The sequence below is a fragment of the Salmo trutta genome, chromosome 15 (assembly GCF_901001165.1).
Source record: "Salmo trutta chromosome 15, fSalTru1.1, whole genome shotgun sequence".
NCBI classification, from domain to species: Eukaryota; Metazoa; Chordata; class Actinopteri; order Salmoniformes; family Salmonidae; genus Salmo; species Salmo trutta.
The window spans coordinates 2,920,121-2,943,454 of record NC_042971.1 but is presented as its reverse complement, the minus strand read 5'-3'; the positions used below and the strand labels follow the sequence as shown (position 1 = coordinate 2,943,454).

At 41.4% G+C, this 23,334-nt stretch overlaps 1 protein-coding gene and 5 non-coding genes across 6 annotated transcripts in view; all 6 read right to left on the bottom strand.

Annotated features, from left to right (window-relative positions):
* LOC115149648 (tripartite motif-containing protein 16-like) overlaps positions 1–23,334 on the bottom strand; it is a 1,197,515-nt gene that overhangs the window by 113,637 nt on the left and 1,060,544 nt on the right. The window lies entirely within an intron of this gene.
* trnav-uac (transfer RNA valine (anticodon UAC)) lies at positions 7,715–7,787 on the bottom strand. Its single transcript has one exon. It is a non-coding gene; the product is annotated as a tRNA-Val (tRNA).
* On the bottom strand, positions 7,922–7,994 carry trnav-uac (transfer RNA valine (anticodon UAC)). The gene has a single exon. It is a non-coding gene; the product is annotated as a tRNA-Val (tRNA).
* Positions 8,335–8,407, bottom strand: trnav-uac (transfer RNA valine (anticodon UAC)). Its single transcript has one exon. It is a non-coding gene; the product is annotated as a tRNA-Val (tRNA).
* trnav-uac (transfer RNA valine (anticodon UAC)) lies at positions 8,755–8,827 on the bottom strand. Its single transcript has one exon. It is a non-coding gene; the product is annotated as a tRNA-Val (tRNA).
* trnav-aac (transfer RNA valine (anticodon AAC)) lies at positions 11,451–11,523 on the bottom strand. Its single transcript has one exon. It is a non-coding gene; the product is annotated as a tRNA-Val (tRNA).

Below are 23,334 nucleotides of genomic sequence, written 5' to 3'. Positions count from 1 at the left end.
ACGCTGGTAGGATCGACGAGTTGGAGAAGCTATGCACGTCATTGCAGGATAGTGTGCAGAGGCTTTCTGTGAAAGTGGTCGACCTGGAGGGCCGATCCAGACGTCATAACCTTCGCGTTGTTGGTCTGGCAGAGGGGGTAGAGGCTGGCTCTCGCCCCACCAACTTCTTCGCCAAGCTATTGAAGGATGCAATGGGATCGGATGTTTTGGCTTCAGATCCTCAACTGGACCGTGCACATCGCGCCCTTGTCCCAGTGCCTCGACCGGGCCAACGTCCTCGCCCAGTAATCATCTGTTGTCACAGTTTCAAGACCAAGGATCTTATCCTGCGCGAGGCTCGTTTGAGGGGCAACCTGTTACATAAAGGGCACCCCTTCCGTGTCTAAGAGGATTATGCGCCCGGTGTGGCAAAGCACCGCGCCGGCTACAGAAATGTCATGACCAAACTCTACAAACTCCATCTTCGCCCAGCCTTGCTCTTCCCTGCAAGACTAAGAATAACCCCGCCTTCCGGAGAGAAGATTTGGCTCTCCTCGGTCTTGGACGCAGAGAAGTTTATCCGGGAATATACGCCAATCCCCCGTACAGGTTAGAGTGCCTTGTCATTGTGTGTTAGGGTCTGCTCATGGACTCGAACCCATACTATACCATAACGGGTGAAACCGTACTAAACGGTCTCGACAGGGCCTGCCGAACATGTAACACGCTGAGCTGACCAATGGAGGGCGGTTAGAGCTCTCATTTAACGTCAGTTTCACTTTAATTCCGACTGGGTTCGGGGTGGTGCCTGTTTGGGAGGCCTTCCAGGTCTGATCATTGACACTTTCGGATGGATATACTCATGTTCCCCCATATTTGTTTTGTTTCGTTATTTATTTTTCAATTCTTACATCCTATTACCATACCAGTTATTTATTGCTTGCGGGGGTCTGGGGGTGATGGCTGGGAAGGGCAGGCGCAGACACCTGGATAGCAAGTTGATGTTTTGTGCTGTTCTGCCTTTGTCATAGCCTGGCCCACTCTCACGATTAGATTCCCACCAGACCTCCGTGGTGCTTGTGTCTGTGTAGGTGTGCGTACATATAATTACTATGTGTACTTTATTATTATTTTCTCTTAGCATTTTAGTATTAGGTATGTGTATATTTTAAATTAGTGTAGATTACTATTCTGGGGTGTGTATGTAGATGTGTGTGTGTGTGTGTGTATCTGTATATATATATTTTTAAATATTTATTTCTATAAGTATATATTTTTGGATGTGTGTGTATGTGTACGTTGATGTGTATGTGCGTAAGTGTATGTGTGTGTGTATGTGTATGCACGTGTGTACGATGTGGGTATGCGTGTATATACTTGCGCATGGGTGTGTGTAGGTAGGTATGCACGTGTGTGTGTGTATATATGTGCACGTGTGTGTATGTATGTATGTATGTATGTATGTATGTATGTATGTATGTATGTATGTATGTATGTATGTATGTATGTATGTATGTATGTATATGTACATGTGTGTGTATGTGTATGTATGTATGTATGTATGTATGTATGTATGTATGTATGTATGTATGTATGTATGTATGTATGTATGTATGTATGTATGTATGTATGTATGTATGTATGTATGTATGTATGTATGTATGTATATGTACATGTGTATGGATGTATGTTTGTGTATGTGTGTGTGTGTATGTATATGTGTGTATGTGTGTGTATGTGTGTGTGTGTGTGTATGTATATGTGTGTATGTGTGTGTATGTGTGTGTGTGTATATGTGTGTATATAGGTATGTATGTGTGTATGTATATATATATGTATGTATACGTATATATATATGTATATATATATATATATATATCACTATTGTTTTTTTAGTTATTAAAAAGATAATTTTTTAAATTTTATTTAAAAGGGAAAAAAAAAATGTATATTTTTTAATTTTTATTATTATTAATTATTATTTTTTTGATTGGGGGTACGTTCAATTTATCGAAATCCTTGTTCCTAACCCACAATATGTAATTGTACTGCTGATGGTTTATGTTTAGACCGGCATTGCTTAGCAATGTAATCTTGTGATGCTATATCTTGCTTATCTCAGAGATTGACCCAACATGAAGCTTAAGTGCACAATATGTTTAAGTTGCAACTTATTCTGTTTAGGTTTAATAGATGCTATCTGAACACTTTAATCGCGGGAGCCTCCTCAGTTCAGATGTTAGTAGAAGTTCTAGGATAGTGAGAGGTGAACGTATAGTTGGGATTTTATTTTTGTTTTACCTCTTGTTCGAGGTCGCGCCGTGCTTTTTTGGCATCGGCCAGACAATGTGTTTATTATTTTTATTTTCATGTTTTTTTCTCTCCTTTTTGTGTATGCCTGTTAAATGTGGGTTGATGGGAGGGGTAAATGTTGGGGAAAGTAGGGGAACAGGGTGGAGAGTAAAGGTGCTTGCAGGGGGGGAGGGGTGGGTTGGATACTGCTCTCGTGTAGGTGCTACATATGCTGATCGTGATGGTTTGGTGCGCTTTCTTACCTTTTTAGTAACTTACATGCTATGCAGGCCACCATAGGAACTACAAATGAGAGGAGGGCGGGGCTTACATTCACTTCCTGGAATGTCAAGGGTTTAAATGAACCAATTAAGAGAGGCAAGGTCCTAGCCCACTTGAAAGCACTCTCGTCTGATATTATATTTTTGCAAGAAACCAATCTGAAAAACAATTCTCATAACAGACTTAAATGTAAGTGGGTGGGGCAAGTGTATCACTCTAACTTCTCTGCCAAAACGAGAGGCACAGCGATTCTGGTACGGAAAGGAATTCCCTTTCAACATAAAACCACTATTGTGGACAAAGAGGGTCGTTATGTGATCGTAATAGGAGAGATCCACTCTACTTCTGTAACTCTACTAAATATCTATGGGCCAAACATTGATAACCCCTCTTTTTTCAAAAGAGTCCTTGCCCTGATTCCAGATATCTCCCATACTAACCTGGTCATTGGAGGGGACCTTAACTGTGTACTAGACCAATATTTGGATAGATCCTCTACCCGGCGAACCCCTACCTCCTATTCAAGTGAATTATTCAATACCTACATAAAAAATTCGAACTTATTTGATATATGGAGGATCTCTAACCCTACGGGTAGGGAATACTCCTTCTACTCTCATGATATATGGAGGATCTCTAACCCTACGGGTAGGGAATACTCCTTCTACTCTCATGATATATGGAGGATCTCTAACCCTACGGGTAGGGAATACTCCTTTTACTCTCATGATATATGGAGGATCTCTAACCCTACGGGTAGGGAATACTCCTTCTACTCTCATGATATATGGAGGATCTGTAACCCTACGGGTAGGGAATACTCCTTCTACTCTCATGATATATGGAGGATCTCTAACCCTACGGGTAGGGAATACTCCTTTTACTCTCATGATATATGGAGGATCTCTAACCCTACGGGTAGGGAATACTCCTTTTACTCTCATGATATATGGAGGATCTCTAACCCTACGGGTAGGGAATACTCCTTTTACTCTCATGATATATGGAGGATCTGTAACCCTACGGGTAGGGAATACTCCTTTTACTCTCATGATATATGGAGGATCTCTAACCCTACGGGTAGGGAATACTCCTTCTACTCTCATGATATATGGAGGATCTCTAACCCTACGGGTAGGGAATACTCCTTCTACTCTCATGATATATGGAGGATCTCTAACCCTACGGGTAGGGAATACTCCTTCTACTCTCATGATATATGGAGGATCTCTAACCCTACGGGTAGGGAATACTCCTTCTACTCTCATGATATATGGAGGATCTCTAACCCTACGGGTAGGGAATACTCCTTCTACTCTCATGATATATGGAGGATCTCTAACCCTACGGGTAGGGAATACTCCTTTTACTCTCATGATATATGGAGGATCTCTAACCCTACGGGTAGGGAATACTCCTTCTACTCTCATGATATATGGAGGATCTCTAACCCTACGGGTAGAGAATACTCCTTCTACTCTCATGATATATGGAGGATCTCTAACCCTATGGGTAGGGAATACTCCTTCTACTGTCATGTTCACAATGTTTATACTCGAATTGATTACTTTTTGGTTGATGCTAAACTACTCCCCTATACCTGTAATGTGAGGTATCATGATATTATAATCTCTGACCACAGTCCACTCACCTTCTCCCTGAGATTGGGTGACATCGTACCAAACGAGAGGGTCTGGAGGTTGAATCCTCAGCTCCTCACTGAACCAACATTCTGTGAACATCTTAAAGATCAAATTACATTTTTCTTTGATACCAACGACAACACAGAGACTTCCCCAGCATTATTGTGGGAAACACTGAAGGCTTATTTGAGAGGCTGTATCATCTCCTTTCAGACTGCCAGGAGTAGGCAAAACAGAAGAGAATTGGTAGAACTGGAGGGACAAATTCACTTACTGGATAGGGAGAATGCTAGACACCCATCTAGGGAGAAACATAAAAAATTTGGAGAACTGATAATTATGATGGAGTTAAAGTTCTTAGACACAATTGATCATTTGAACCAATGAGAAGACAAAATGACGAAAAGGGTACAATAATTTTTCTTTGGGGAGTAGTTCAGATTAGTCATTTTGATCTGATTATGTTACGTGAATATCGTTTGATAATTAGGGGTATTTTATACATGATCTAGATACATTTATTTTCCCTTAGAAAGTCAGCTGTAGTTGTATTTAGTGGAAGAGATTTAACACAACAAGACTGTGGAATTAATATAATAGTAATATTATATTGTGTTGTTAATTAAGGTTAATAATGGTAGACTTAAGTCAACAGGACAGGAATATATGACATCAGTAGGTGATCCAGGATCATTGAGGGTATCGAGATAAATTTAAGTAGCTATGGAATAAGACAATGAGACCTCTAGTACTCCCCTGCACTGCTGAGACCTTGATGGGTTGGAAGTAGGAGGATAAGAAAGGAAGAGAAGATAAAAGTGACACAGAAGAATTAGATAACGATTAGTTAGTGGAGACCAGCATAGTTAAATTATAAACAGGTGAGGACAGAAATAACACTGGGAGAGACAGAAAAGACATAAGAATAGAAGATAGAAGGATAATTTTTTGTAGAATGTCCATTCCAACATTTGGAAATGGACTTATTGAACTATTCCGAATTGAGGGGAAGAAGGGGTGTTTAACAATAACAGATAAGTATAGCAAATGGGTAGAAGCATTCACAACTTACTTGGTGGACATGATTATGGTAACTAAAAAATGAGGTCAAGATAATATCCCTAGTGTTGATTTACTGGGATCTATATCTTTAAATGATGGATGACATTTTAGCTAATCAGGTAGAGCCTATAGAATGCCAGAGTTAGGGAGAATAGAAATACCAGAACAGGTAGACATATAAGTTAAAGATATACTAGCAGAGCACATGAGAAGACTGTTAACCAAACCCGTATGTCCAAGATTTTGTGTCCAACAGGTGAATTGCAGGAGAAGGTGATTCACTCAATCCAACTAGGAGACTGGGTGTGGATCCAGTCCCTGAGGAGAAAAAACTGGAAGCAGTCCCGTTGGGAAGGCCCATACCAGGTGCTATTAAACCATTGCCTTTGCCAGTAGGAAAGCTGAGAGAGTCACATGGGTCCACGTTACCCACTGCAAGAAGGTATGTACACATATGAGCACTGATGATCACACACAGAGTTAGGAGAAGAACCGATACCAACAGGGTCCGGGGGTTACCTCCTTAACGAAGATTTCCTATCCCGACCGTTCATCACTGTGTGTGCTCCTAGAGGTGTGAGTATGGGGTGGTACCTAGCAGATCGACTAAGGGCAGGAGAGGGTTGGCGGTTTTTGGGAAGAGTAGAGGCTCTGAGCTGCATCATAATCTAATCTTTCTGATACATTCAGATCCAACACCTTCGGGTACTAATCATACGATACCGTTGTCATTGAGAAGAAGTAGAAGATAAACTATATAATACACTGATGAGTGACGTACAGAATAAGGAATCAAAGAAGATCAAGATGTAGAATTTTAGGTGAGCATTAAACAATTCCTTGGGGAAGCAGACAACTGTACAGGAATTGGGGTTGGCCAGATTGAAGTACTCAGCCAACCCACCTCGGTTCACCTGGATTCCTGATGAGCACCAGTGTTATAGATACAAGAATGGCACCGAGAATTGAGATGATTTTAACGGCTGGAAAGGTAATCGTTAATGTGACTGACTTAGGTTTGAAAGCACAGGAGAAAATGTGTAACCTCATAGCACCTATGGCTGATGAAGGGTGGGCTAGTACCAGCAAAGGACGCATACGACAAGAATTACCACAAAGGGTGGTTAGGAACTTGCGCCCTGGGGTTATTGGTCCAACCAGTTTGAATTAGTGATAAGAGACCAGTTATAGGAGGCTAAAGTAGGTACAGGAGGAGTTTTGATAAGGATGGGAATGGCTTTGTCTAGATGGATGCTATTGGCATCCTCAGGGAAGTTCCAGATGAATACAAAGTTATGAATCAAATATGTGAAGGCTTTAACACTACATTATGTTGGTAGTTGACAATAAATAATAATGTGGATTGAATTAATGACATCATTTAATCAACAGAGATTAGATGAATGAAACAGGGGATGCAGTAAAGAGGTTCTCTGACCAATTATCCGCCACCTCCCTCATGACCTGGTAAAATAGACTAACTCTCGATAGGTTACGGGCAAAGAGGATGGTGTAGGTAGAATGATTAGGTTCATTGCTGTACGTACATTTTTGATAACACAGCTCATGTTTGGGAAATGGAAAAGTGTTGCAAGAACTGTATTATGGGCTGCTTTAACCTGTATGAGTGTGTTTGGGTTGTGTGGTTGTTGTTTGGTCCCGTGTGCAAGAGGTTTAATAACCAGAACTTTAGAGAGATGATAATGGAGCAGATGGTGAGCTACGGACCGAGTGAAAGTTCAGATCAATGAGACGACAGGTACCTACCGCCGAGCAAGCCTGTTCCCCTTTTTCTTTGTCACGTCTTGCAGGCGTGAAGAGGGGGATTTGTAATAAAGATAATCTAACGTTTTACCTAATGATATATAAGGAGGGCATTTGCACAACATGCTTCACAACAGCACACAACAAAATTCCAGAGACATATTGAGCAACCAACTGATACCAATCACGACCACACCCAGAGACAGATGGCTGACTTAAGCACTCACACAAAAATGTCAAGACATGAAAGCGCCCTAGCCACACGAACTGACCACTGGTGTAAAAAACAACATTCCATGAATATCGTAACCAACCAGACACGAATTAGCAGAAAAACACACTTAGGGGTGTTGGACTCTGAGGACAAAGGACACTGCCCAGGGCCAATGGGAAGTCGACACCACCTGGAGAATGGACCGTCCCTCCACTCATCGACCAGTCAGGAGAGCGGACCTACTAGACTCAACCTACGTCAACACACTGTTATTTCATTGTATAAATTGGATGCACACCATGTTTCGGCGCTCTCTTCCGCTAGTTCCCTATGAGCTAAACGAAGGAGTCCGTGCACGCTTTGCCAAATATCTTTGTCTCATAATAAAATGCCTTACTATAATTGAATCCACCCGGTCCAGCATCCTGACTTGGTCTCCTTCTCAAGTAACTGATCATCAACACGTGTCAAAGAGCACTGTTTCCGCCGGGGTTCGAACCGAGGACCTTTTGCGTGTAAAGCGAACGTGATAACCACTACACTACAGAAACCGCTGCTCGATCTTTCTGCAAGTGGTAAACCGAATTTTACCGATATTCATGGCACGTATTCGAATTTCAAAAATAAGGCATTAATGAATTTCTCTGTTACCACTATGATACTTCTTGAATGTGTCAATGAGCGTTGTGCCCGCCCGGTTTCGAACCGAGGACCTTTCGCGTGTAAAGCGAACGTGATAACCACTACACTACAGAAACTGCTACTTAATTTTCCTGCAAGGAGTAAACCGAATTTTACAGATATTCATGGCACGTATTCAAATTTCCAAAATAATGAATTTCTCTGTTACCACTATGGTACTTCTTGAATGTGTAAATGAGCGTTGTCCCCGCCCGGCTTCGAACCGTGGACTTTTCGCGTGTGAAGCAAACGTGATAACCACTACACTACAGAAACTGCTGCTACATTTAGCTACAAGGAGTAAACCGAATTTTACAGATATTCATGGCACGTATTCGAATATCCAAAATACAGAATTTATGAAAATAACTTTTCTCTGTTAAAAGTACAGTACCTACTGCACTTGTCAAAGAGCACTGTTTCTGCCCGGTTTCAAACCGAGGACCTTTCGCGTGTAAAGCAAACGTGATAACCACTACACTACAGAAACTGCTATTTAATTTTTCTGCAAGGAGTAAACCGAATTTTACAGATATTCATGGCACGTATTCGAATTTCCAAAATAAAGAATTATTGAAATTCTCTGTTACCACTATGGTACTTCTTGAATGTGTCAATGAGCGTTGTTCCCGACCGGTTTCGAACCAGCGACTTTTCGGGTGTGAAGCAAACATGATAACCACTACACTACAGAAACTGCTGCTACATTTAGCTACAAGGAGTAAACCGAATTTTACAGATATTCATGGCACGTATTCGAATTTCCAAATTAGGGATTTATGAAAATAAGTATTCTCTGTTAAAAGTACAGTACCTACTGCACATGTCAAAGAGCACTGTTTCCGCCCGGTTTTGAAACGAAGACCTTTCGCGTGTAAAGCGAACGTGATAACCACTACACTACAGAAACCGCTGCTCGATCGTTTTGCAAGGAGTAAACCGAATTTTACCGATATTCATGGCACGTATTCGAATTTCCAAAATAAGTCATTAATGAATTTCTCTGTTATCACTATGATACTTCTTGAACGTGTCAATGAGCGTTGTTTCCACTGGTTTCAAACCAGGGACCTTTCGTGTGTGAAGCGAACGTGATAAATACTACACCACAGAAACTACTGCTACAATTAGCTGCAAGGAGTAAACCAAATTTTAAAGATTTTCATGGAACGTATTCGAATTTCCAAAATAAGGGATTAATGAAATTCTCTGTGGTACTAATTGAATTTGTTAATGAGCGTTGTTTCCGCCTGGTTTCAAACCAGGGACCTTTCGCGTGTGAGCAAACGTGATTACCACTACACTACAGAAACTGCTGCTTGATTTTTCTGCAAGGAGTAAACCGAATTTTACAGATATTCATGGCACGTATTCGAATTTCCAAAATAAGTCATTAATGAAATTCTCTGTTATCACTATGGTACTTCTTCAATGTGTCAATGAGCGTTGTTTCCACTGGTTTCGAACCAGGGACCTTTCGCGTGTGAAGCAAACATGATAACCACTACAATAAAGAAACTGCTGCTACAATTATCTTGCAAGGAGGAAACCGAATTTTACAGATATTCATAGCACGTATTCGAATTTGCAAAATAAGGCATTAACGAATTTCTCTGTTACCACTATGATATTTCTTGAATGTGTCATTGAGCGTTGTTTCCGACCGGTTTTGAACCAAAGACTTTTCGCATGTGAAGCAAACGTGATAACCACTACACTACAGAAACTGCTGCTACATTTATCTACAAGGAGTAAACCGAATTTTATAGATATTCATGGCACGTATTCGAATTTCCAAAATACAGAATTTATGAAAATAACTATTCTCTGTTAAAAGTACAGTACCTTATTGGACGTGTCAAAGAGCACTGTTTCCACCCGGTTTCGAACCGAGGACCTTTCGCGTGTTAAGCAAACGTGATAACCACTACACTACAGAAACTGCTGCTACATTTTGCTACAAGGAGTAAACCGAATTTTAAAGATATTCATGGCACGTATTCGAATTTCCAAAATAAGGCATTAATGAAATTCTCTGTTACCGCTATAGTACTTCTTGAATGTGTCAATGAGCATTGTTTCCGCCCGGTTTCGAACCAGGGACCTTTCGCATGTGAAGCAAACGTGATAACCACTACGCTACAGAAACTGCTGCTACAGTTATCTGCAAGCAGTAAACCGAATTTTACAGATATTCATGGCACGTATTCGAATTTACAAAATAAGTCATTAATGAATTTCTCTGTTATCACTATGATACTTCTTGAATGTGTCAATTTGCGTTGTTTCCGCTGGGTTTCGAACAAGGGACTTTTCACGTGTGAAGCAAACGTGATAACCACTACACTACAGAAACTGCTGCTACAATTATCTGCAAGGAGTAAACCGAATTTTACAGATATTCATGGCACGCGTTCAAATTTCCAAAATTAGGCATTTATGAAAATAATTATTCTCTGTGTAAAGTACAGTACCTACTGTATATGTCAAAGAGCACTGTTTCTGCCCGGTTTCAATCCGAGGACCTTTTCGCGTGTAAAGCGAATGTGATAACCACTACAGTACAGAAACTGCTGGTACAATTAGCTGCAAGAAGTAAACCGAATTTTAAAGATATTCATGGCAGGTATTCGAATTTCCAAAATAAGTCATTAATGAAATTCTCTGTTACCACTACGGTACTTCTTGAATTTGTCAATGAGCGTTGTTTCCGCCTGGTTTCGAACCAGGGACCTTTCGCGTGTTAAGCTAACTTGATAACCACTACACTACAAAAACTGCTGCTACATTTTGCTACAAGGAGTAAACCGAATTTTACAGATATTCATGGCACGTATTGGAATTTCCAAAATAAGGCATTAATGAAATTCTCTGTTACCGGTATAGTACTTCTTGAATGTGTCAATGAGCATTGTTTCCGCCCGGTTTCGAACCAGGGACCTTTCGCGTGTGAATCAAACGTGATAACCACTACACTACAGAAACTGCTGCTACAATTATTTGCAAGGAGTAAACCGAATTTTACCGATATTCATGGCACGTATTCGAATTTCCAAAATAAGGCATTAATGAAATTCTCTGTTACCGCTATGATACTTCTTGAATGTGTCATTGAGCGTTGCTTCCGACCGGTTTCGAACCAAAGACTTTTTGCATGTGAAGCAAACGTGATAACCACTACACTACAGAAACTGCTGCTACACTTATCTACAAGGATTAAACCGAATTTTACAGATATTCATGGCACGTATTCAAATTTCCAAAATAAGGCATTAACAAATTTCTCTGTTACCACTATGATACTTCTTGAATGTGTCATTGAGCGTTGTTTCCGACCGGTTTCGAACCAAAGACTTTTCGCATGTGAAGCAAACGTGATAACCACTACACTACAGAAACTGCTGTTACATTTATCTACAAGGAGTAAACCGAATTTTACAGATATTCATGGCACGTATTCGAATTTCCAAAATAAGGCATTAATGAAATTCTCTGTTACCGCTATAGTACTTCTTGAATGTGTCAATGAGCATTGCTTCCGCCCGGTTTCGAACCAGGGACCTTTCGCGTGTTAAGCGAACATGATAACCACTACACTACAGAAACTGCTGCTACAGTTTGCTACAAGGAGTAAACCGAATTTTAGAGATATTCATGGCACGTATTAGAATTTCCACAATACAGAATTTATGAAAAGAACTATTCTCTGTTAAAAGTACAGTACCTACTGCACATGTCAAATAGCACTGTTTCCACCCGGTTTCGAACCGAGGACCTTTCGTGTGTAAAGCGAACGTGATAACCACAACACTACAGAAACTGCTGCTTGATTTTTCTGCAAGGAGTAAACCGAATTTTACAGATATTCATGGCACGTATTCGAATTTCCAAAAAAAGGAATTAATGAAATTCTCTGTTACCGCTACAGTACTTCTTGAATGTGTCAATGAGTGTTGTTTTCGCCCGGTTTCGAACCAGGGAACTTTCGCGTGTGAAGCAAACATGATAACCACTACACCACAGAAACTAGTACTACAACTAGCTGCAAGGAGTAAACCGAATTTTAAAGATATTCATGGCACGTATTCGAATTTCCACAATAAGGGATTAATGAAATTCTCTGTGGTACTAATTGAATGTGTCAATGAGCGTTGTTTCCGCCTGGTTTCGAACCAGGAACCTTTCGCATGTGAAGCAAACGTGATAACCACAACACTACAGAAACTGCTGCTTGATTTTTCAGCAAGGAGTAAACCGAATTTTTCAGATATTCATGGCACGTATTCGAATTTCCAAAATAAGAAATTAATGAAATTCTCTGTTACCGCAATATTACTTCTTGAATGTGTCAATCAGCGTTGTTCCCGCCCGGTTTCGAACCAGGGACCTTTCGCGTGTGAAGCGAACGTGATAAACACTACACCACAGAATCTAGTACTACAATTAGCTGCAAGGAGTAAACCGAATTTTAAAGATATTCATGGCAGGTGTTCGAATTTCCAAAATAAGGCACTAATGAAATTCTCTGTTACCATTACGGTACTTCTTGAATTTGTCAATGAGCGTTGTTTCCGCCTGGTTTCAGACGTTTAAGGGACGATAAAACGACTATTGCTTTAAAACGACACAGAGAGTTCAGCACCTACAGTTACGATCTGTCTTTAATTTTGCCCTTTTTTAAAACCATAAATTTGGATTAGCACAGCTAGCACAGCTAACACAGCTAGCACAGCTAGCGCAGCTAACGCAGCTAGCACAGCTAACACAGCTAACACAGCTAGCACAGCTAACACAGCTAGCACAGCTAGCACAGCTAGCACAGCCAACACAATCAAAGGAAGCCAAATGCTCACTGGCTTCCCTTGCCTTCAACGCTACGGGCAGCAACAATGTTATACTCTTTATGACCAGACAGCATCAGACAGGACTGAGACAGACTGTTTCACTGTCCAGACAGCATCAGACAGGACTGAGACAGACTGTTTCACTGACCTGACAGCATCAGACAGGACTGAGACAGACTGTTTCACTGACCAGACAGGACTGAGACAAACTGTTTCACTTATCAGACAGGACTGAGACAGACTGTTTCACTGACCAGACAGCATCAGACAGGACTGAGACTACCCCAAAGACAATGTGTGTGAAGCAAGAGCTTCCTGTGACAACCGGAAGTTGTTAAAAACAGCCTAGAGCTATTGTCATATGGCCACCTGCAGATAGTGAAAATTACGCAACTCAACCATGTGTCATTCAGTCAATTATTAAGGTAGAGACTTCTTATTCAGGATTCTGTTTATGTCTACCCCAAAGACAACGTGTGTTGAGTAAGAACTTCCTGTGACAACCGGAAGTGGTTAAAAACAGCCTAGAGCTTTTGTCATATTTCAACATGACGGAGAGTAAAGTCAGTCAGGAGTCCCTGACCTTGTCTTCTCTCAAGAAGATGTCTGGTAGGCCCATTTAAATACCTTTTTTGGACATTTCAAGATAGCAGATGTTTGAGTTGGGTCTATTAACACAGCTGTGAGTTGTTAATTTTTTCATTTTTTCATTTTTGACAAAATGAGCAGTCCTGAAAGTGACAGATTTTGGCTCATATTGAGTGATAAGACTGAGCTATTTAAAAACCCTTTTTCAACATTTCAAGATAGCAGTTAGTTCAGTTTGATCTTATTAAAGACAGCTGTATATTCTTTTTTTTGACCCAAAAATATTCTATGTTCACGCCCACTTTTTTTGCACTATGTTTGAAGGCTGTCAACTTCTTGTCAGGAGGAGAATCACTTAGCCTTTCAACTAATTTTCAAATGATAGGATGCCTATTTAAAACCTGTCTGGGCTAGGGGGCAGTATTGAGAATTTTGGAAAAAATATGTTCCCATTTTTAACTGCCTCCTACACCAACTCAGAAGCTAGAATATGCATATTATTGTTCAGGTTTGGATAGAAAACACTCTGAATTTTCTAAAACTGTTTGAATGGTGTCTGTGAGTATAACAGAACTCCTATGGCAGGCAAAAACCTGACAAGGTTTCAAGCAGGAAGTACCCTGTCTGACAAGGAGTCGTGCGTCTTGCATCTTTTTATTGAAAAGTAAGGATCTTAGCTGTAACGTGACAATTCCCAGGGCTCCGATAGGCTCTCAGAGCCCGGGAAATAACTGAAGGTTTACGAGGGAGCCTCAGGCTGAAACACATTATCACCTTTTGTAAGTGGCTGCTCCGAGGACCTTTGAATGAGGCGCGTGCACGAGTCGCTCCTGAGGAGAAATTTTATTCGGCTGTTTAGGCTCAATGCATACTCCCGGTCGGAATATTATCACTTATCTACGAGTTAAATGGCATAAAAATTGGTTTTAAACAGCGGTTGACATGCTTCGAAGTACGGTAATGGAATATTTAGACATTTTTGACACGCCAATGCGCCATGCGCGGGACCGTGAAGAAGCATTCTGATAGTGTCTAGAACTCACGAACAAAACGTCGCTGTTTGGATATAACGATGGATTATTTGGGACCAAACCAACATTTGTTATTGAAGTAGAAGTCCTGGCAGTGTATTCTGATGAAGAACAAGCAAGGTAAGAACATTTTTCTTATAGGAAATGTGATTTTGGTGGAGGCTGACCTGGGTGGGTATCTAAATAGCTAGCCCTGTAATGCCGGGCTATGTACTTAGATTATTGCAAAATGTGCTTCATCCGAAAAGCTATTTTAAAATCGGACATATCGAGTGCATAGAGGAGTAATGTATCTATAATTCTTAAAATAATTGTTATGCTTTTTGTGAACGTTTATCGTGAGTAATTTAGCAAACTGTTAGTAAATTCCCCGGATGTTTGCGGGGGTTATGCTTTTTCTGAACGTCACATGCTAATGCAAAAAGCTGTTTTTTGATATAAATATGAACTTGATTGAACAGACATGCATGTATTGTATAACACAATGTCCTAGGTGTGTCATCTGATGAAGATCATCAAAGGTTAGTGCTGCATTTAGCTGTGGTTTGGGTTTATGTGACATGATATGCTAGCTTGAAAAATGGGTGTCTGATTTTTTTCTGGCTGGGCACTCTGCTGACATAATCTAATGTTTTGCTTTCGTTGTAAAGCCTTTTTGAAATCGGACAGTGGGGTTAGATTAACGAGATTCTTGTCTTTAAATAGCTGTAAAATAGTCATATGTTTGAGAAATTGAAGTAATAGTATTTCTAACGATTCAAAAATCGCGCCACTGGAATTTCAGTAGCTGTTACGTAGGTGGGACGAGTTCGTCCCACATACCCCAGAGAGGTTTTAAAAACACTTTTTCAACATTTCAAGATAGCAGTTAGTTCAGTTTGATCTTATTAAAGACAGCTGTATCATTTTTTTATTCATTTTGACATATTGTTTGGGACCACTTTTTTTGCTCTGTTTGAAGGCTGTCAGCTTCTTCTCAGGAGGAGAATCACTTAGCCTTTCAACTAATTTTCAAATGATAGGATGCCTATTTAAAAACACTTTTTCAACATTTCAAGATAGCAGTTAGTTCAGTTTGATCTTATTAAAGACAGCTGTATCATTTTTTTATTCATTTTGACATATTGTTTGGGACCACTTTTTTTGCTCTGTTTGAAGGCTGTCAGCTTCTTCTCAGGAGGAGAATCACTTAGCCTTTCAACTAATTTTCAAATGATAGGATGCCTATTTAAAAACACTTTTTCAACATTTCAAGATAGCAGTTAGTTCAGTTTGATCTTATTAAAGACAAATGAATCCACTGTGTCTGCCTTTCCACTGTGAAGACAGGTTCTACTGCCCCCTGCTGTCTGTTGATGGTACTACTACTAGACACAGCGGCAGAATAAATTAAACTAGACATTTGTTTTCATCTCAAAACCAGAGTGCAACCGCTGTCCGGTGAAGTCCACACAAAGCGTATTGCATGTAACCAAACAGTTAGGTGACCTGCAGCACGGTCAAAGCAAAATATATGTTTCAGACGTTTTAGGGACGACAAAACGACTATTGCTTTAAAACGACACAGAGAGTTCAGCACCTACAGTTACGATCTGTCTTTAATTTTGCCCTTTTTTAAAACCATAAACTTGGATTAGCACAGCTAACACAGCTAGCACAGCTAACACAGTTAGCACAGCTAGCACAGCTAACACAGCTAACACAGTTAGCACAGCTAAAACGGCTTACACAGCTAGCACAGCTAGCACAGCTAACACCGCTAACACAGTTAGCACAGCTAGCACAGCTAACACCGCTAACACAGTTAGCACAGCTAACACAGCTAACAGCTAGCACAGCTAGCACAGCTGACACAGCTAACACAGCTAGCACAGCTAGCACAGCTAACACAGCTAACACAGCTAGCACAGCTAGCACAGCCAGCACAGCTAGCACAGCCAACACAGCTAGCACAGCTAACACAGCTAGCACAGCTAGCACAGCGAGCACAGCTAGCACAGCTAGCACAGCTAACACAGCTAGCACAGCTAGCACAGCCAACACAATCAAAGGAAGCCAAATGCTCACTGGCTTCCCTTGCCTTCAACGCTACGGGCAGCAACAATGTTATACTCTTTATGACCAGACAGCATCAGATAGGACTGAGACAGACTGTTTCACTGACCGGACAGCATCAGACAGGACTGAGACAGACTGTTTCACTGACCGGACAGCATCAGACAGGACTGAGACAGACTGTTTCACTGACCAGACAGGACTGAGACAAACTGTTTCACTTATCAGACAGGACTGAGACAGACTGTTTCACTGACCAGACAGCATCAGATAGGACTGAGACTACCCCAAAGACAACGTGTGTGAAGCAAGAGCTTCCTGTGACAACCGGAAGTTGTTAAAAACAGCCTAGAGCTATTGTCATATGGCCACCTGCAGATAGTGAAAATTACGCAACTCAACCATGTGTCATTCAGTCAATTATTAAGGTAGAGACTTCTTATTCAGGATTCTGTTTATGTCTACCCCAAAGACAACGTGTGTTGAGTAAGAACTTCCTGTGACAACCGGAAGTTGTTAAAAACACCCAAGAGCTATTGCCATATATCCACCTGCAGATAGTGAAAATCACGCAACTCAACCATGTGTCATTCAGTCAATTCTTAAGGTAGAGACTTCTTATTCAGGATTCTGTTTATGTCTACCCCAAAGACAACGTGTGTTGAGTAAGAACTCCCTGTGACAACCGGAAGTGGTTAAAAACAGCTAGAGCTTTTGTCATATTTCAACATGACGGAGAGTAAAGTCAGTCAGGAGTCCCTGAACTTATCTTCTCTCAAGAAGGTGTCTGGTAGGCCCATTCAAAATGATTCCACAAAAAAAAAGTCCACAGTCTCTGTCATGAACTATGTTGAGCCTTGTGCCTGGTGATTGAACAGGTTACCAGGTGTGTTTTTGAATATAGTTATTAATGGCTTCAGTGGTGTGCTGGGGTCCATTGCTTGCTAAGGGGGAACCTCCCACCCGGGTTCAGCCAACAGGGGGCGCACCCAACCCCTCTAGTAAAACTGAATGTCTCTCTCTCTCTCTCTCTCTCTCTCTCTCTCTCTCTCTCAGGCTATGAAAAAAGCCCCACCTCCTCTCGCTCAGCCATTCTAACAGTGGAAGCCAGGATCTGTGAGAAACTATGATAATAAACTGTGAACAATAATGAAGCCATGTTTGTCTGTGTGAGTGAGGATTTATTATTTAATTGTGTGATAACTTTAATTATGTGATCCATCCTCTGTTTCCTAACTGAATAAACATTTTAAGATAGCAGTTGGTTCAGTCTGATCATCTCATGTACTGTTGGAACTTTATTTTAATCCTTTTTCACTATTTTTATTTTTATTTTTTTTATGACAAATTCCAGAGCCTCTGTATACATTTGTACACATTTTTTCCCCACTCTCTACTTTGTACAATGACAGAGAAAGTGGGACTCTGTCGTTTTTTCTGACAAGTTCTCTCATTGATCTCAGGTTCAGCCACCAGGGGGGTCACCCACCCTCCATGAAAACTTTCATAGGCTCTCTTTCACTCAGTAATCATGTAACAAGTGGACAGGCTCCCAGAGGCAGGGCAATCAAAGGCTCCAAGTCACTGAAGTGCCCATCAGCCATGCCATTGTTATTATTCCTACCAGCCGTTCTACATGCAAACAATTTAAAACACTATAGTAAATATTATTTATATTTTCTAGTCTGAGAGGTTCTGAATACAAACAGTATGAATAATAACAATGGCTGGGCTGATGGGCAGTTCAGTGAGTTGGAGCCTTTGATTGCCCTGCCTCTGTATTACTGAATGAAAGAGAGCCCAGCCCTGAAATTAATCACCCTGATGATCCTCTGACCTCAACATAACAATGACATAGGCAACCACCTTGGATGGACAATCAATGCAAGGTGTTAATCTCATCTCCTGAATGATCAATTTAACACAACTTTAATCCCAGGGTTTTTTCTTGTTTCGATATTTAAATGTTGAAAAGGGTTGTGCCTATCTGAGTGTGTATATAATGGCCTTCTCCAGAGAAGTCATTCTCAATAGAACTTTATACTGAGAGAGAACACACTTCCAAGGAGCTGATTTTGGATTGTTACCTTTGCTGTATTCTGAAAACATTTCGTTGAGAAATTACTTGGAGCAAGATGGCATCTGCTACTGGTTCAAGGTAAGATATCTCTTTATTCATTCAATATATATATTACTGTAATTGTCTTGCTGTTAATAAAAATGTTATCTTTATTCAAAAAGCTTCTCTTTATTCAACCTGCCATCTACCCACCTGGGGACTGAGGGTTATGAGAGAACCCCCACATCACTAGCTCCTCTTTATTCAACCTGCCATCTACCCACCTGGGGACTGAGGGTTATGAGAGAACCCCCACATCACTAGCTTCTCTTTATTCAACCTGCCATCTACCCACCTGGGGACTGAGGGTTATGAGAGAACCCCCACATCACTAGCTTCTCTTTATTCAACCTGCCATCTACCCACCTGGGGACTGAGGGTTATGAGAGAACCCCCACATCACTAGCTTCTCTTTATTCAACCTGCCATCTACCCACCTGGGGACTGAGGGTTATGAGAGAACCCCCACATCACTAGCTTCTCTTTATTCAACCTGCCATCTACCCACCTGGGGACTGAGGGTTATGAGAGAACCCCCACATCACTAGCTTCTCTTTATTCAACCTGCCATCTACCCACCTGGGGACTGAGGGTTATGAGAGAACTCCCACATCACTAGCTTCTCTTTATTCGACCTGCCATCTACCCACCTGGGGACTGGGGGTTATGAGAGAACCCCCACATCACTAGCTTCTCTATATTCAACCTGCCATCTACCCACCTGGGGACTGAGGGTTATGAGAGAACCCCCACATCACTAGCTTCTCTTTATTCAACCTGCCATCTACCCACCTGGGGACTGAGGGTTATGAGAGAACCCCCACATCACTAGCTTCTCTTTATTCAACCTGCCATCTACCCACCTGGGGACTGAGGGTTACGAGAAAACCCCCACATCACTAGCTTCTCTTTATTCAACCTGCCATCTACCCACCTGGGGACTGAGGGTTATGAGAGAACCCCCACATCACTAGCTTCTCTTTATTCAACCTGCCATCTACCCACCTGGGGACTGAGGGTTATGAGAGAACCCCCACATCACTAGCTTCTCTTTATTCAACCTGCCATCTACCCACCTGGGGACTGAGGGTTATGAGAGAACCCCCACATCACTAGCTTCTCTTTATTCAACCTGCCATCTACCCACCTGGGGACTGAGGGTTATGAGAGAACCCCCACATCAATAGCTTGCATGTTCTGCAGCCTTGTAAAGATAAGGAGGGGACGACTGGGAGGCAGGTTGTCATTTATTGTCATGAATCTTGTTCTGGAGGCAGGTTGGCATTTATTGTCATGAATCTTGTTCTGGAGGCAGTTCAGCAAAGTATTCACTAGCTGGCACAGGCACAAAGTAATACAATCCGATTTTAATCCTAACCTCAACCCTAACCACACTGCTAATCCTTCCCTTAAATTAAGACCATAAAACAACATTTTCCACAGCCAATTCTGACTTTGCAGCTGACATATCTAGAGGAAATCGCACAGTTCTGCCTCCAGGTCAAGATTCATGACAAACGTCAACATGAGACAGGGAGAAGCAATGTAAAAATCAATAACGAAATTGTTTTCACAATTAACATGCTTTTTCTTGTTTCAAGTATGTTTTATTATGAAAAGTACAATATATCCATGTATACTTGTACAACTACGGAGCATATGTCCACATATAATTGTAAAATTTGTTTTTCCAACATAAAAGACAAGAAATGATCACATTGGTATTTGAACGGTGTTATTGTAAGAGTTTAAATGTTTAAACAGAGGATACATCTAAAACAGGATAAAACAAGTGCAGTATGTTGTGAGAATGTTACTTTAACGTCGACTCATAATGTCACACTATAACTTCATGGGAGTCTTGTGGAAAGACTGCATGTTGTTTTGGGTGGATTGAGTGACGTCTTCATCAACATTTTGCAGAATATTCCGGTAATATTTTCACCTCTTGTCGGCTGCAGACATTCATAAGGAGTTCCAGTAGTTTATTTGTCATTTGCAGGTATTAAAAGTAATACATACATTGTAATTCCTTGTTGGATCTCTCTCACATACAGGACAGTACATACCAGAGGAGGCTGCTGAGGGGAGGACGGCTCATAATAATGTCTGGAACAGAGTGAATGAAATGGAACACATGGAAACCACGTGTTTGATACCATTCCACTTATTCCACTCCAGCCATTACAGCCTGTCCTCCCTAAATAAGGTCCCACCAACCTCCTGTGGTACAAACACAAACAGTAAAATATATCATAAAAAATGCAAAGTGGTTAAAGATCAGAAAATATTACAAGCCTGTCATGTGTGAGTGTCCAGTGTGTGTGTGTCCAGTGTGTTTGTATGTGTGTGTCCAGAGTGTGTGTGTGTGTGTATCCAGTGTGTGTGTGTGTGTGTATCCAGTGTGTGTGTGTGTATGTGTGTGTGTGTATGTGTGTGTGTGTGTGTGTGTATCCAGTGTGTTTGTGTGTGTGTGTCCAGTGAGTGTGCGTGTCCAGTGTGTGTGTGTTTCCAGTGTGTGTGTGTTTCCAGTGTGTGTGTGTTTCCAGTGTGTGTGTGTTTGTCCAGTGGGTCCAGTGTGTGTGTGTGTGTCCAGTGTGTGTATGTCCAGTGAGTGTGTGTCCAGTGTGTGTCCAGTGTGTGTGTGTGTGTGTGTGTGTGTGTGTGTGTGTGTGTGTGTGTTCAGTGTGTGTGTGTGTCCAGTGTGTGTGTGTGTCCAGTGTGTGTCTGTGTTGACTGTGTGTGTGTTGAGTGTGTGTGTGTGTGTTGAGTGTGTGTTTATGTGTGTGTGTCAGTTTGTGTCCAGTTTGTGTCCAGTGTGTGTGTGTGTCCAGTGTGTGCGTGTGTGTCCAGTTTGTGTCCAGTGTGTGTGTGTGTTTGTGTTCAGTGTGTGTGTGTGTTTGTGTTCAGTGTGTGTGTGTGTGTGTGTGTGTGTGTGTGCGCGAGTGTGTGCATGTGTCCAGTGTGTGTGTTGAGTGTGTGTGTGTGTGTCCAGTTATTATTTCAGGGACACTGAAGAGCCAACATCATAAACCCTAAACCCTGGATAGAGGGGCTCAGTGAATGTGGAGGTGAATGTGATCAGGTGGGTCAGTGTGTCAGAGGAGGCTCTATAGAAGGACAGAGTGCCGGCTGGCCAGTCCAGATACAGTCCTACTCTGTGGGAGCTGGAGGAGGGGACGTCTATGGTAGTGGGGTTATTATTATGCCAGGCAATGTATCTGTTGTCAGAGCAGAACAGACTCCAGGACTTGTCATTGTATCCAATCAGACAGTCATCACCCCATCCTCTCCTGCTGATTCCTTTATATGTCACTCCTATACCAGCCCCTCTCCCACTCCACTCTACCTCCCAGTAACAGCGCCCAGTCAGACCCTCTCTACACAGCACCTGTTCCCAGACCTCAAATCTCTCTGGGTGATCAGGATACGGCTGCTCCTCTCTCCTACAGGTCACCTTTCTGTTCTCCTCAGACAGAGAGAGGCGTCTGTTTACTGTGTTTAGGTCCAGTGTGAGATCACAGACATCTGATGGATGAAACCAGACACAATATTAGAAATCATCATCATTCACATTAGAATGTTAACTCACTTTTCACTAATTCATTTAATGTAGATGTTTCTAGGTATCAAAAGGAGAAGTTAAGGTAACTTGAGACTTGTTGAATGATCACATGTTATACTGTATGGTAATATAAAACACACCTATTCACATTAATTACACACACACGCACACACACACACACACACACACACACACACACACACACACACACACACACACACACACAACTGTATGCATCATGAACACAAACACGTAATTCTAATGCAACACAAACACACACACACACTCACCTGTACCAATGCATGAACACACACACACATACAAACACACAAACACATTTCTTATGTAACATCAACGCGACACACACAGACAAAGACACACACAATGTCATATAAACTCTTTGTAAACTTTGGTGTCCCTGATTTCTGCTTTTGTAGAACTACAGCTGATATTTAATATGACCAAGTAAGTAATGATGGTGGTCTTTGTCTTTGACTTAACTTGAATTAAGACTTATTCTTAGTCATATTCTTCACAGCAGTCAACACTCACATTTTCTAAGTCCAGGTTTCATTCTGTTCTCTCCACCATGTTCCACACTGTAGCGGTAAGCAGAAAAACAGACAGTCATTGAGGGATACACCTGAACTCACACACACACACACACACACAACTTTGTCCAAGTGGTGGTCAGAATGTTTGTCTTAACTAGCCTGAAAAGTCAAACATGTCTGATATGAACATTGACATAAATCCTCCACATACTTGAGTTTCTCCAGTCTGCAGTGTGGATCCTCCAGTCCAGCAGAGAGCAGTCTGACTCCTGAGTCTCCTGGGTGATTGTAGCTCAGGTCCAGCTCTCTCAGGTGTGTTGGGTTTGACCTCAGAGCTGAGACCAGAGAAGCACAGCCTTCCTCTGTGACTAGACAGCCTGACAGCCTGACAAAGAGTTAAATCATATTAAAATCACACTGCTATTCTTTGGTGGTGAAAATAGTGGCAGTATATTTTTTTCAACACATTCAGATATATCAGTGTCCTGAAACCTGCCAAATCTATTCATCAATTAATGAATGTATCATTATATATTATCATAATATTACTTGTCGAGAGAAAAATGGACAGTAAGAATATTTGAGTAGACTGACCAGACCAGTTTAAAAAGCAGTATCAGTCAAAAGACAGACTGTCACGTCCTGACCATAGAAAGCTTTT